At 37.8% G+C, this 13,436-nt stretch overlaps 1 protein-coding gene across 1 annotated transcript in view; it reads right to left on the bottom strand.

Moving 5' to 3' along the window:
* LOC306845536 (adenylate kinase isoenzyme 5-like) overlaps nucleotides 1-13,436 on the bottom strand; it is a 93,860-nt gene that overhangs the window by 53,725 nt on the left and 26,699 nt on the right. The window lies entirely within an intron of this gene.

Here is a 13,436-nt window from a genome sequence, read left to right as displayed (position 1 = left end):
CTTGTTGTTCAACTAACTGAAAACTAGGAAAATTTAAATACAATACACCGAATGTGGACTTTATCTTTTGTCAATTTGCCAAACTGGTAGCAGGCCTACATTGACATACGTGCATTAAGTGTTAACAAAATGATGACCTCAAATAACAGGTATTTGATCTGAAATGCACTGTCATCCTCTTAACCAGTTGCCTGCTGGAAAGCCTTTTGGGAATGTGCACTTAATTAGTCACTGGAGAGGAAAAAAAAACTACAACTGTCAATTCATAAAAGCCTGAAAGCCTGTCACAAAACATAAAAGCAGGCTGATTATCTCAACAGAGGCATGCAGGCAAAATGTCAGTGAAAGCTGAAACACTGAAATGATTTTTTTTTTGCCATTTAAACTAGACTTTGTTCCTGACATTCAACGAAAACAGTTAATTTAAATTGTAATTATATTTCACAATTTTACTGGTTTACTGTAAAAATAAATAAATTCAATTTAAGTTTAAATAAATTCAGTTTAAATAAATTCAGCCTTGGTGAACTAATGGACTTCTTTAAAAAAAAAAAAAAACACATCTTAGTACCTGTCACAATCACCAACTGAGCTCCATGAGCTCCACCAGTGGGCACTCCATCCCTGACTTTTACCTTTCACCCAGGACTCCATTTCCCATAATCCTTTGCCCGGATTCATTTGCACTCATCATCAATTGCTATCACCTGTCTCTCATTACATTACCTCACATTAATCTCACTATAAGAATGGCACACACACACTTTCACATCGCTGTTGATTGTTAGCCTGTAATGTTTCCTGGTCTTCCGTGTTTCTTTGCCGTGCCTTGCCTTCCCTTCCCTTTGTGTTTTGATCTTGGACTATTCCTTGTTTCATGATTGTTTGCTGCCTGCCCTGACCTTTGGCTGCTTTGTGGACAACTCCTTTGGATTACACTGTTTGCTGATACTGACCTGGCCTGTCTGGCTATGTTTTAAAGCTGCATTTGGATCCACACCTGCGTTGTCACGGTCCTTACGTTACAATACCAGTTTTGTGAACAAATCAATCTCAGAATCAAAGATTTTTGAAATTGTCAAATAGATAAATAAAAAAAATATACTATGCTATATCAAAGCTATATATTAATTTTTCAGGTAATCCCTCTTGGTGCGGTTCATTTGGGGAGGTGTGAATGCAGTAACCGCACTAGGGTGCGCACCAAAAGCAGACCAAACAAGCGTACCAAGACCTTCTAGAACAGGTGGTCTTGGCTCGATTGAAAACGTAATTTGGAGCGGTTCACTCGTGGTGAGAAAGCAATCTGACCCAACGGATCAATGTACCAAGCGGTCTCATAATTCATAACGGGAAAAAAATATCTAAATGTGTGTATGTGTATATATATATATTATGAAGGGAAAACAAAATCCAAACCCACATGGCCCTGTGTGAAAAATTGTTTGAAAAACAAAATGAAGACTTTGGAGTGGCCTAATCAAAGTCCTGACCTGAATCCTATTGAGATGCTGTGGCATGATCTTAAAAAGGCGGTTCATGCTCGAAAACCCTCCAATGTGGCTGAATTACAACAATTCTGCCAAGATGAGTGGGCCACAATTCATCCACAGCGCTGTAACAGACTCATTGCAAGTTATCGCAAACGCTTGATTGCTGTTGTTGCTGCTAAGGGTGGCCCAAGCAGTTATTAGGTTCAGGGGGCAAGCACTTTTTCACACAGGGCCATGTGGGTTTGGATTTTGTTTTCCCTTCACAATAAAAAACTTCATTCAAAAACTGCATGTTGTGTTTACTTGTGTTATCTTTGATTCATATTTAAATTTGTTTGATGGTCTGAAACATTAAAGTGTGAAAAACATGCAAAAAAAGGGGGACAACTATTTTTCACACCACTGTATGTATATATGTATACAGTATATGTATGTGTGTATGTATATGTATATATGTATGTATGTATACACTGTGTATATATATATTGTGACGAGTCGGCTGCCTCCCCCCTGTCCATCATCACCACCCCGTCCCATATTCGCCGCCCTTCACCAGGCTCCCGACAGGAGTGGGTGTGTGAGAGAGGAGGGGCGCTGAAACAGCCAGGGCTGGCGGCGTGTGATGAGGCGCACCTGACGTGAATAGAGCCTCATCACCGCCGCCGTTAAATGCCGAACGCGCCTCTCCTCGTGAGACCGGTCTCTTCCCGTGCATGCACGCTGGTGTCCTCGTGGGTCCAGGAAGGGAGCGTCGAGGAGGACTGCCGCACCCGTTAGGCGGCTGACGGGCTAGGATGCCGAGCCGCCGAGTCCCCCAGAAGTGCCGGGATCCCGAAGATGGACGAAGCCGCGCCAGAGACGCCGCCGCCACTCGCTCCCGGCCCCGAGAGGGGAGCGCGTGCGGCCACCGGACTCCGCCCCTTCCCTGGACCCTTCCCTCCTGAACACTGCCCTCCTGCACAGCCCCGCAGCACGACGAGGACACCAGATCCCCGTTTATTTTGGACACTTTTCCCCCTTTGGACACTTTATTTTGATATATTGTTTAATAAAAACCTCTCCGAGGCTTGACGCCACGCCCACTGTGTCTGTCGTTGGCCCCTCCCGCCACAATATGTATATGTATGTGTGTATATATATATATATATATATATATATGTGTGTGTATATATATATATATATATATATATATATAATGTATGTGTGTGTGTGTGTGTATATATATATATGTGTGTATGTGTGTATACATATATATATATATATATATATATATATATGTGTGTGTACATATATGTGTGTGTGTGTATATATATATATATGTGTGTGTATATATACATGTGTATACATATATATACACACATATACACATGCATTGAGCAGCCACGTTCAGTTTTAATTGTGGTGTCCTCTAACTGAACTAAATTAATTTTATTACTATAAAAAAATCAAAACGACAGAGGGGCGGTGCCGCGGTGGGCAAGTGACCAGTGTTGCAGCTTAATGCGGTATAACTGCTAACACCGTCTATCACAGCAAGCCTAAAAAGTACAACAATAATAAAACAGTACGCTACAAACTAACTTATATAATGTAATTAACATAAACTAATAAGACGAGGCATGGCATAGGCTACACCAGAGTGTTTAGCAAACACTGAGGAATCAAATAAATAAAGAACATTTAAAGAAAGCCTCCATAGCGTAACGTGAGATAAACAGCAAAGACAAAACCAACATGTTCACCTTCTCTGGTTTAAGAAGCAGTCTTTTATTTTACTTTCACTTGAAAACCAAATCCTCCATCCCACCTCCATCGTTTCCTCAGTATTCGTGTCATTTTTTTCAGCTCGTGCTGACGCGGTAAGCATAAACCAGGCTCTGCTCCCAAAGAGCACTCATTGAAAGCGCCTCCCTCACTCGCTTCACATGATCAGAAATCTTACTCCTGCCGCACTGCACGGCTCTACAGCGTGCACTTTATTGCATGGAGCAGAGCATACGTTTTGGAGCTGCGCAGACCATTAATGAGACCACGTCAAATTTGTAACTACCACATAACTATCGGTATTGGCATCGGTATCGGCTGATATCATTCTGAATAATCGGTATTGGCAGAGAAATTCAGTATCAGTGCATCTCTAATATATATATATGTATATATACACTGTGCATGTTTCAACCTAAAGAATTTCATAAAGCTAAAGCACAAGCTAAATAGAAAAATGCTCGTTATGTTCCTGTGGGACGGCATGAATTGAAGATGCTGCTGGGCCTCTGAGGGTTGTCAGAAAATGTCTGGCGTCTTGTTTTAAAGGGTATTACACATCAGAGGCCCGCCATTTATACCTCCCTATGTGTAATACACATGACAGACTGCCAATCTACCTAACCGTGTTCGTAACCCTCTGAGAAATGCTTCTGTCAAGCTCTTTTCACTTATCTCGCTGTGGAATTAGCCTTTTGCTAATCTTGAAATTCTATTAATATTGTTCTGTTTTTATCTTATCTAGTTTCCACTTGTTTCCTCGTTCATTAAAGTCAGTCATTATCATGCTGCAGTAAATTCCCTTAATTTTTTAAATTTTGTGTTGCATACCCCTATTGAAAAGAATTATTCCCTAAAAAATACATTTTGGGGTGAATTAGTCCTTTAAGTAAGCAGGGCTGAAGTCTTGCTAACTCATGTCAGTGCAGTAGAGAGCGTTACAATTATGCCCTCAGTCAAAGCACTGTGCTATATGCCAACTACATTTAGAAAACGGCTTGATGAAACAACCTCAGGCTTGAAACACCACATTAGCAAAGGCTCTTTAGTGCAGAAAGAAAAAAACCCCTCATGAGCACAGTATTTTATTAATTTGACAGTAAAGGCCACTAAAACAACAACAAAGACAGCAAAAAGACTCTGTTGTCTAAAAGAATAAGTCTCTGTGATATAGCTTGTGTTCCACCCTCTAGAGCTGCCGCCTAATTGTCAACTAAACGTCAACGAGAAGAGGCTTAGTTGACCAAATTTAAATTAGTCGGTTGGTTGCAGGAACAAACTCTGACAGATCGCTAACATGGCTGCTATATATTTATTTATTAGTTTTTATGTAATGTAGCTTACAGTAGGGTTGAGCTGGTCATACAGTAGTATAACACATGCTGTTTTAGGTGAATATTACAACACAAATTTACTACAAAACATTGTTTACAAAAGAAATAACAGGTTAGCAATTTGTGCCGAAAGAGAGATTTATGTCAGCCCAAACATTTGTGCCATATGTCTGCTTTGTATTCTGGTTTGTGATCTGGCAACCCCATTTTCCACAAAATTAACAGTATTCCATAGGTTATTTCCCTGGACATGGAATATTCTGTTTCTTTTCCCAAATCTTCACTCACGTCTCACCCATTTTCTCAGTACATTATAAATGTTTCTTCCTTTCGTTCTTTACAATGCAAGTCAACAATGACATTTTTCAAAAAAAACTTGTAGACTTACATTGAGAGTGACAGGGCTGCCGACTAAAGATTCCCTATAGTTAGTTAAAAAAAAAAAAATACAGTATGTGTAAAGAGTAGTATGTTAGAATTCACTGTTTTCATAAAACAGCAGACGAAAAATACTCGGATGCCCTACTACTTCCACTGTGATTCTGAAGTGTGCATACAGCATACACATTTCTATCCCCCGAGGCCACAGGAGAGGATTTGTTAAATGGCAGTGAAGTGCCACAACTGATGCTGATAGGTCATGTGACAATGACAACATGGCAAATATAGTACGTCTCGATTAAATTCACACTACACATTCATACTATACAAATCATAGGATTTTAACTGTCACAATGTTATTACTTATTTAAAAGAAGTACCCACTAAACCCAGAAATTATGCAATTTAAGATGTATATTTAAGTATACCGAAGTTTAATGTTTTGATATGATAATACAATTTCTGCTACAAATCCATGTTTCTGTCCATTAACATTATTCACTAATTTTGGTTGATAATCCATAATAATTCCTAATAATGTACAACTGAGCAAAACCTGTCACTGGGACCCTTTCAAACTAATAGCATTTAGGTACCAATATGTATACTTTAGGTATTAATATGTAGCTTTAAGATACTAAAATGCACCCCTTAGGGGTAAATGCAATACAAAAGCTGCTTTTCCACTGAAATTACCTGGAACAATTTGTCCCAGGAACTTTTTTTTTCCCCAGACCTGTTGCTGTCTGCGTTTCCATCGTGGCCTGGTACCGTGAAAATTAGGCAAATAGTCTGGTGATGTAGGACTGCGTGCGACTGCTCCTCCCCGTCCAGGGCCGTTTCTCAATCCCAATTAGCAAATTTCGGAGTGAGAACTCCCAGGGACGGGATGACGCAAGTCTGGTAATTCTGCAAATGGAACAGCAACATACTTGATAACGTCAGTCAGCTCACTTTGGCTACTGCAATTTTCCTCACAGTATTTACAATAAAATGAAATATAGCAAACACCACTCCCTCTTTTCGTTTTCATTTAAACATAGGCTATTAATAGAAATGTAGTTCAGGGAACATACATACTTTACAACGTAACAAAATATTATATCAAACATCATAGCCAAAACAATATGACCTAAAACAAACAATAGATTCACGAGACCAAAGACTGCCCGTTAGATTTACCCCAAATTAATTATATCCATGTTTAACCACAACAGAGACATCAGAGCCAGCGGCAAATGTCAGAAGGACTAGCCGAGTTGAAGCTGCTCTTGTCGGGAAACATGAGCACTGAGCACCCGGTTATTGCCTGGAGCTCACGTCTCCGAAATCGGCGAAGCACATTTTCAAATATACACTGTCTTTATAAATAAACCACAGATTTGAGTTTTAAACAACTATATTCTCTCCTGAAATACCCTTAAAACTACATTTCATGACACAAAAACAGTAATATATTGAAAATTATGCGAATATGGTGGTTGAAATACAATGCTGGGCGAACTCAACCAATCAGCATGTTCAGCGCCCAAGTCCCACCCCCAAAAGTTCCAGAACTTTGCAAAAGTACTACCTCACGAGCAGGGACTTTCTGAGGGACAAATTTTTACCTGGAACTTTATTTAGATCCTGTTTCCCACGATGGAAACACGCTGAGTACTGGCCCAAGGTGCCTAGTTCCTGGGGAAAGTTCCTGCGGTGGAAACGAGCTTAAAGGTGTACCTTTTGAAAAGTACTACCCCAGTGACAGATTCTGTATACCTTTTTCTTGGTACGAGAGCCAAACCTCCCTATACACAGAATACGCAAGCTGTGTAGGGCCCCCGAAACACCAGGGGGCCCCCTTGCTAGATGTTTTAATTTTAGTTTCGTTTTTTAATTTAGCCAGTGGTTATGAAACAAAACACGAATGGTCATTTCTTTTAATGTGGTGCGCTGTCACGCTCTCTACGTAAAAAAATCATGTAACGTGAATGTCGTAGAGTCTCTTGCTCTTATTAAAAAAAAAAAAAAAAACGAGTTGAAAGTGTACCGAGCCACGTAAGAGATACTGTTTCTTGAGCGCTTTCAGTGAGCACGATTCAAGATGCAGTGAAACCCGGAAAAAATGCGTTTCATCCATTCTTTCATCCCAACAACCCCCCCCCCCCCCCCAGTACGTTGAACACTACTATTTATTTTGAAAAAATCAATAAATAAAAATAATGAAAATGAGTAATTTTCCTGAAATAATATGTTACTAGGATATCTGTACTTTTACTCAAGTACTTTGAATCGTATACTTTGTCTCCCACTAAGGGTGAGAAAATAATGATGACAGAATTGTCATATTTGGATGAAGTATCTACTGTACTGCTCTACATATATGTGACCACAAAACCAGTCCTAAGGGGAAATTGAGATACATCTGAAAGCTCAATAAATGAGCTTTCTATTGATGTATGGTTAGGATAGGACAATCTTTGGCTGAGATACAACTATTTGAAAATCAAACAAATCTAAATATTGAGAAAATCACCTTTAAAGTCGTCCAAATGAAGTTCTTAGCAATGCATATTACTAATCAACAATTAAGTTTTAATATATTTATGGTAGGAAATTTACAAAATATCTTCATGGAACATGATCTTTACTTAATATCCTAATCACTTCTGGCATAGAAGAAAAATCAATAATTTTGACCCATACAAAGTATTGTTGGCTATTGTTACAAATATACCCATGCTATTTATGACTGGTTTTGTGGTCCAGGGTCCAGGTATGGATTTTGCTGAGTCAGCTCAAGTCACCTCCTCCAGGACTGACACACTGGAATAATATTTAGCTGACATTTGAACAGGCTGGGGAGACGGTGTCTCTCGGCCTTGCTCGCAGTGGAAGTATTTGGTAATCCCTGTAATGCTCGCTGTTAAAGCTGTGGTCTGATCCCCTCTCGTTCTGCACTCGTCTCATAATTGGGTTTTAAATCCCTTCATTGCTGCTGTTCATCTCTAGTCTGTGAGAGTCAAAGCTAATTCAGTTACTGAGATTAGTTGTGGTGACACTGTTATTGGTTGCCTGGTCACCGAACACAGTCACACAACACACAGTCTAGGGTCTGTTCAAACCTCCCTCCATCCCACAAACACACAGACAATAAAAAAGACTCATTCATATCATCTCCTGCATTGGTAAATGTGTTGTCGTCTTCTCTGATCTGGCTTCATTGTACTGTTTTTATTAAATCCAAGCAGATATCATACCCTCCATGTTTGTTCTATGAGTATTCCTCAAATATTTTTGCAATATTTTTTTCTTTCACTTTTTATACTTTTTCTTTTTAATGTCTTTAGAGGAGTGGTGCATGCAAATTACAAGATTGTACTTAATGTGAAGTTATTTTGTGATGCATGCTTGGCAGAGGTAGTTTACTCACCCTTATGTCATTCCTGACCTGGGCCCGTATTCACAAAATATATTTAGGCTAAAAGTAGCTCATAACTTGCTTATTTAGGAGAAAATCTTATCACAAAGCGTGTTAGCGCTAAAACTAGCTCTTAAATCTATGAAACGTTAGGAGTAGTGAAGAGGACTCCTAAGTCACTAAGACCAAGCCACATCCTAAAATGGCTGTTGTTCTGATGATTTGTGCTACCCTGTCAGATTTTGCTACCTCCCATTAAAAAAGATGGTAGCATAATTCGATGGCGAAAAATTCTACCTATCAGATTTTGCTTTTGACTATCAGACATCATCCATAGCAACGAGGTCAACCCCGCCCCTAAGGTCATTGCACACTGAGTCCGAAATTTTCATATGAAATTTTCATACGTTAAAAAATAAATACGATCTCATGTTGTGCCAATCACATTTGCACACTGCCTCCGAAACTTTCGTCCGTCAAAAAAAAAATTCGGATCAGGTTCGATTTTCTGCGTTTTCGCATCCGTAGCATGCATTTTGATACGAAAGGATGGGGAATATGAAAAAACGCAAGTGAAAATTTCGGACTCTGTGCAATGACCTTTACTCTTAGCTTAAGACTTGAATAGGTTTTAAGAGATAAATCTTAGCTAGAAACTTTTACTTCTATTTAGGAGAACTCTTAGTGGTGAGATAAAATGTTTTGTGAATATGGGCCCTGACTTTTTTCTGGGGAACACAAAAATATATATCTCGATATTCTGAATTGTCCATACAATGAAAGTCCAGTGTTGCTGGGATTGATTTTCAAAAGATCTTCATTAGTTCCCTGAACAAAATCAGTCAGGTTTGAAAGAACATGAGCATGTCAATAATGACAGAAGTTAACTATTCAATTTAGTTAATTTAGTTAAAATTAACTAACCATCAAACTCATATAAACTTAATTGAGTTAATCATTATAATTTTTATTTTATTATTTTATTTTATTTTGTCATCCTCTGGGTTACAGTCAAATGAGCACTCTTCTTCTTGGCTACAGTTACTGTCTGCATTTTGATTTAACAAAAATAAATTAATTAATACATACAGACAGACATACATTTGATGCTGCCAGAGTTGCCATATAGAAACATTAATATTTTCTGTTTACTGCATGATAATTTAAATATCTATGAATCTTAAACTTATCAAATATGCATAAGAAATGTATAAAATGTGTATATGACTCTATTCTTCCTCTGCTTGTGCACTTGTTTTGTTTTTATCTGGACTTTTGTTTGTATTTTGTTGTGTTCTTGTTTCCATGGTTCTTGTTTGTTGCAATTCTTTTGAGAAAACTTTTGGTTTAGCCTAACGTGATAATGTATCTCATTTGCTTGTGTATTTACAGTATAACTTTATCTCTTCATTAGTTTTTAACAAATGGTCTTGTCTTGTTACGAACTTGTATTCCTGCATTTGGATGGACTGTCTTGTGTGTGCTTTCCCTTGTTTCTAGTATTGATGATTTGGTTTTATTTTTTGTTTTTGCTTTACTTTCTTAATAAACTATACTGCTTGTATATAGACCTTCTTCAACTACACTTTTTGTCTCCAGCAAAACGTGTGCATGCGTCTCTCACGCAGTGTTGCCAGGTTTGTGGGTTTTCCCACGGAATTGGGCTACTTTAACACTGTTGCCATGGGTTGTTTATCATGTGACCCCAGTAACATGATATTTAGCCCCTAAAATGTGAATTTTACCAGGGGAACCCCACCAAACATGTGTATTTTACCCCCCGGAATGCGATTTTTACTGGGGGACACCCCTTGAAATGCAATTATTGTTTTTTTAAAAGACTGACCTTCTAATTTATATAATGCAGTTTGTTTTCTTTTAGTTCTAAAATAGTGTGACAGTCAAGGAAAATGACACTGCCATTTGGCAAAACTATACTTTTGAACTTTTCTGCCTGATTTGACTATTAAAAAATGATATTAAGTGGTGTAACATACTTTAATGTATGAAGTGGACTCTTTCATATTCAGGTAGCTTTGAATAAAAAGTACAAAGCCTAATAAAACATGAGTGATGAGAAAAGCTAAAAGGTTGTGCTGAATGCCGGCTGCTGTGCTGGACGACTGTCTTCGCAGAAGGTCTGTGAGCTGCAGGCTGGGATTTTTTTTCCTGGCACGCCTTCACTCATAAATCCTCTCAGTGACTGTGCTGGCACCTCCGGAAAAGTCAGAGGCAGAGAGAATAAGGATGCACACAGGGGAATCAGTGCCTGAATCTGGGTCCCTATTAAACTGTGACAGCCAGCAGACAGAAAGTAAACTAATTAATGCAAGAGTAAAACCAGCCATCACTGAACACTTACTTTAGTAATATACAGGAACTTAATGTAAAATTAATTTTATCTATCAGGGGTGATATTTGCCCATTTAAATTGATTTCCAGGAGTATTTTTATTCTAATCTTACAAAATGCATGTAATTACTGAATTGAATCAATACATGAAATTACAATAATAAGACACTACATCAAGTTTATCAGTCAAATGAAATACAAAATCCATCTTTGCACTGCAGAAGTGACACAGAAACTGCATCTGAAGTGGTATTTAGTCTGTATTTAATAAAACTGTTTAATGCCGTCCAGAGTTGGCATGAATGCATTTACATTAATTAAAAAAACAAAACACGTATTCATACAGTAGTGTGTTGCCTAGAAATGTGCAACAGTTCTGTGTTTGGTTGCCGAAACAGAGCAAAAATGGTCTAAATCTAAGTCACTTCATATTAACTTTTTGTTTACTGTATACTATATCAAACCAGAGGGGGGCATGCTTCTGAAAACTTTTTATAGGTGTAGGCTATAAAACTCTATAGGCGGAGCTTAACCCAACTACAATACGACAAAAACTGTTTTAACATGATCACAGTTTAATAAAAGCATTGTATGTTATTTCCACGGTTAATCAAACTATGTAGCAAATTATGTAGAGAAAGCGAGCAAAGAACACAGTATCAAGGATGCCGAGGTTGCTTTGCTTATTCTCGATTGGTTAGTAACACCGTGTCTACACCGGACGCGCCACAACAGCTAAAGTCTGCCTAAACTGCACGCGATAAAGCGACCGTTGAAAATCATTTGAAATTTGTGTCAGCACCTCATAAATAGAATGTGGCAGCAGTTTTCTGTCGAGGATTTGTCACGCCGTGCACATCCAGTGTAGACAGCATCACTGATTATAATGACTTCTAAAGTATATATATATATAAAGCAAGAACTCATACAGGGGCATTTTGTGCACCCACATTTTTTATTTAATTTGGTTGCATTTTTGTCCCAAGCCCCCATTAATTTCTTCTCTGAAAAGGATGAGATATTAGCTTTGTTCCCCGACAGCCATAGTGGCTGAAGACCCTGCAGTTTTATTATTTTATTAATCAAATTTGTGCAATTTTTAGCTGAAGGACCTATTTCTACCTCATCTGACTGGACTGAAAAAATCCTATTAAAATGAAAATCAGTGGTGTAACCTAGCATAATCTATTTGATTCTGTAATAATACATATTTCTGACTTAACATGTCCACTTCTTCGCAACTGTACCATCCATTTGCGTAATTACCCTCTCGACCGTGAGAAACGAGTCCATTAGCTATGCCAATTCTGATATGGTACAGTATATTGCGCCTTCAGTGCTGCCTTGCTTTTGAACACAGGACAGATGAAAGCATTGTGACAAGCCCCTGAGCGTGATCAGAGAAAAGCTAACTTGCTTTAGTCATGACAGAAATGCAGCTGACCTTATTGCATATGCATTTGTAGGAGTTTTCCTTTTAGATGCAAAATTTATGGGAGGAGAGAACATTTAAATGAATCACGCAACATGGGTCTGTGGGAGTCAGTTTACTGGTATTTGTGCCATTATTTGCTGCCCCATTTGCTGCCAATTATTTACTTGAATAATTATACTTTAAAAGTATAATGTTTGCCTCTGATGTTATTGTTTTAAATGTACTAAATTGCAACTTCAACCTTACAAATGTGTAATTGCAAATATATTTAAATATGGCATACAATATTTTAATTCAAAAGAAATTAAAGTATATTAGAAAGTGTATTTGACAGTACACTTCAACCATATTTCAAAGCCAAAGAGAAGTAATTATAAACTTAAATATAAAAACGTACTTAAGTCCTTCTGTAGTTGGTCAAAAGAGCACTCTTAACTTCAAACAACTGCATTAAATATATAATGTTTAAACTATTATACAATCTCATTCATTTTAAATAACATGCAATTAAGTGTCTAAAACCACTGCATTCTGTTTACACTTAAGTTTACTCTTTTAAAGCATATTATGTCCAGTAAGTACAAGTTTAAAGGTATGCTAAAGGTTAATACAATTTGTTTAGATGTTATAACCATTTATTTTTACGGAAGTTCTAAGCGGCCATGCATTATTATAATTTTTCTGTCTTGTTTTGTCGTTATCACGACTTAATTTTCTCGTGATCTCGACATAACGAAAGTTGTTTTGTCGTTATCACGACTTAATTTTCTCGTGATCTCGACATAACGAAATTTGTTTTGTCGTTATCACGACTTAATTTTCTTGTGATCTCGACATAACGAAATTTGTTTTGTGGTTATCTGGACATAACGAAAGTTGTTGATCTCAACCTAAAAACCGTTTTCTCACGACGTAATTGTAGCTATCGTGAGAAAATCAGGGTCGCTATATTGTCTTCGACGATAAAGTTGCAGACCCGACAGCCTCCTTCTCAAGTGTCGAACACTGTGTAAGTCGTCAATTTTCTCGTGATTTCGACATAACGAAAGTTATTTTGTCGTTATCACGACTTAATTTTCTCTGTGTATTCGGCATGAGAAAATGCTATAGAAGCAGCATCATCGCAGCATCATGGATGATCGTATTCGCTTTTACTTTGATCAGGGACTCACTCAAACTGAAATAATAAAAATAAAAATATGGTATAAGTACCATCCCAAATATTGAAGGTGTTGTGTGTGTGTGACCGACTACATTGATCCATGATAGAATAC

Source organism: Barbus barbus (genome assembly GCF_936440315.1).
Source record: "Barbus barbus genome assembly, chromosome: 26".
Classification (NCBI taxonomy): Eukaryota; Metazoa; Chordata; class Actinopteri; order Cypriniformes; family Cyprinidae; genus Barbus; species Barbus barbus.
Note: the sequence above shows the minus strand (reverse complement) of the source record. Positions and strands in the feature narration are given on the sequence as shown.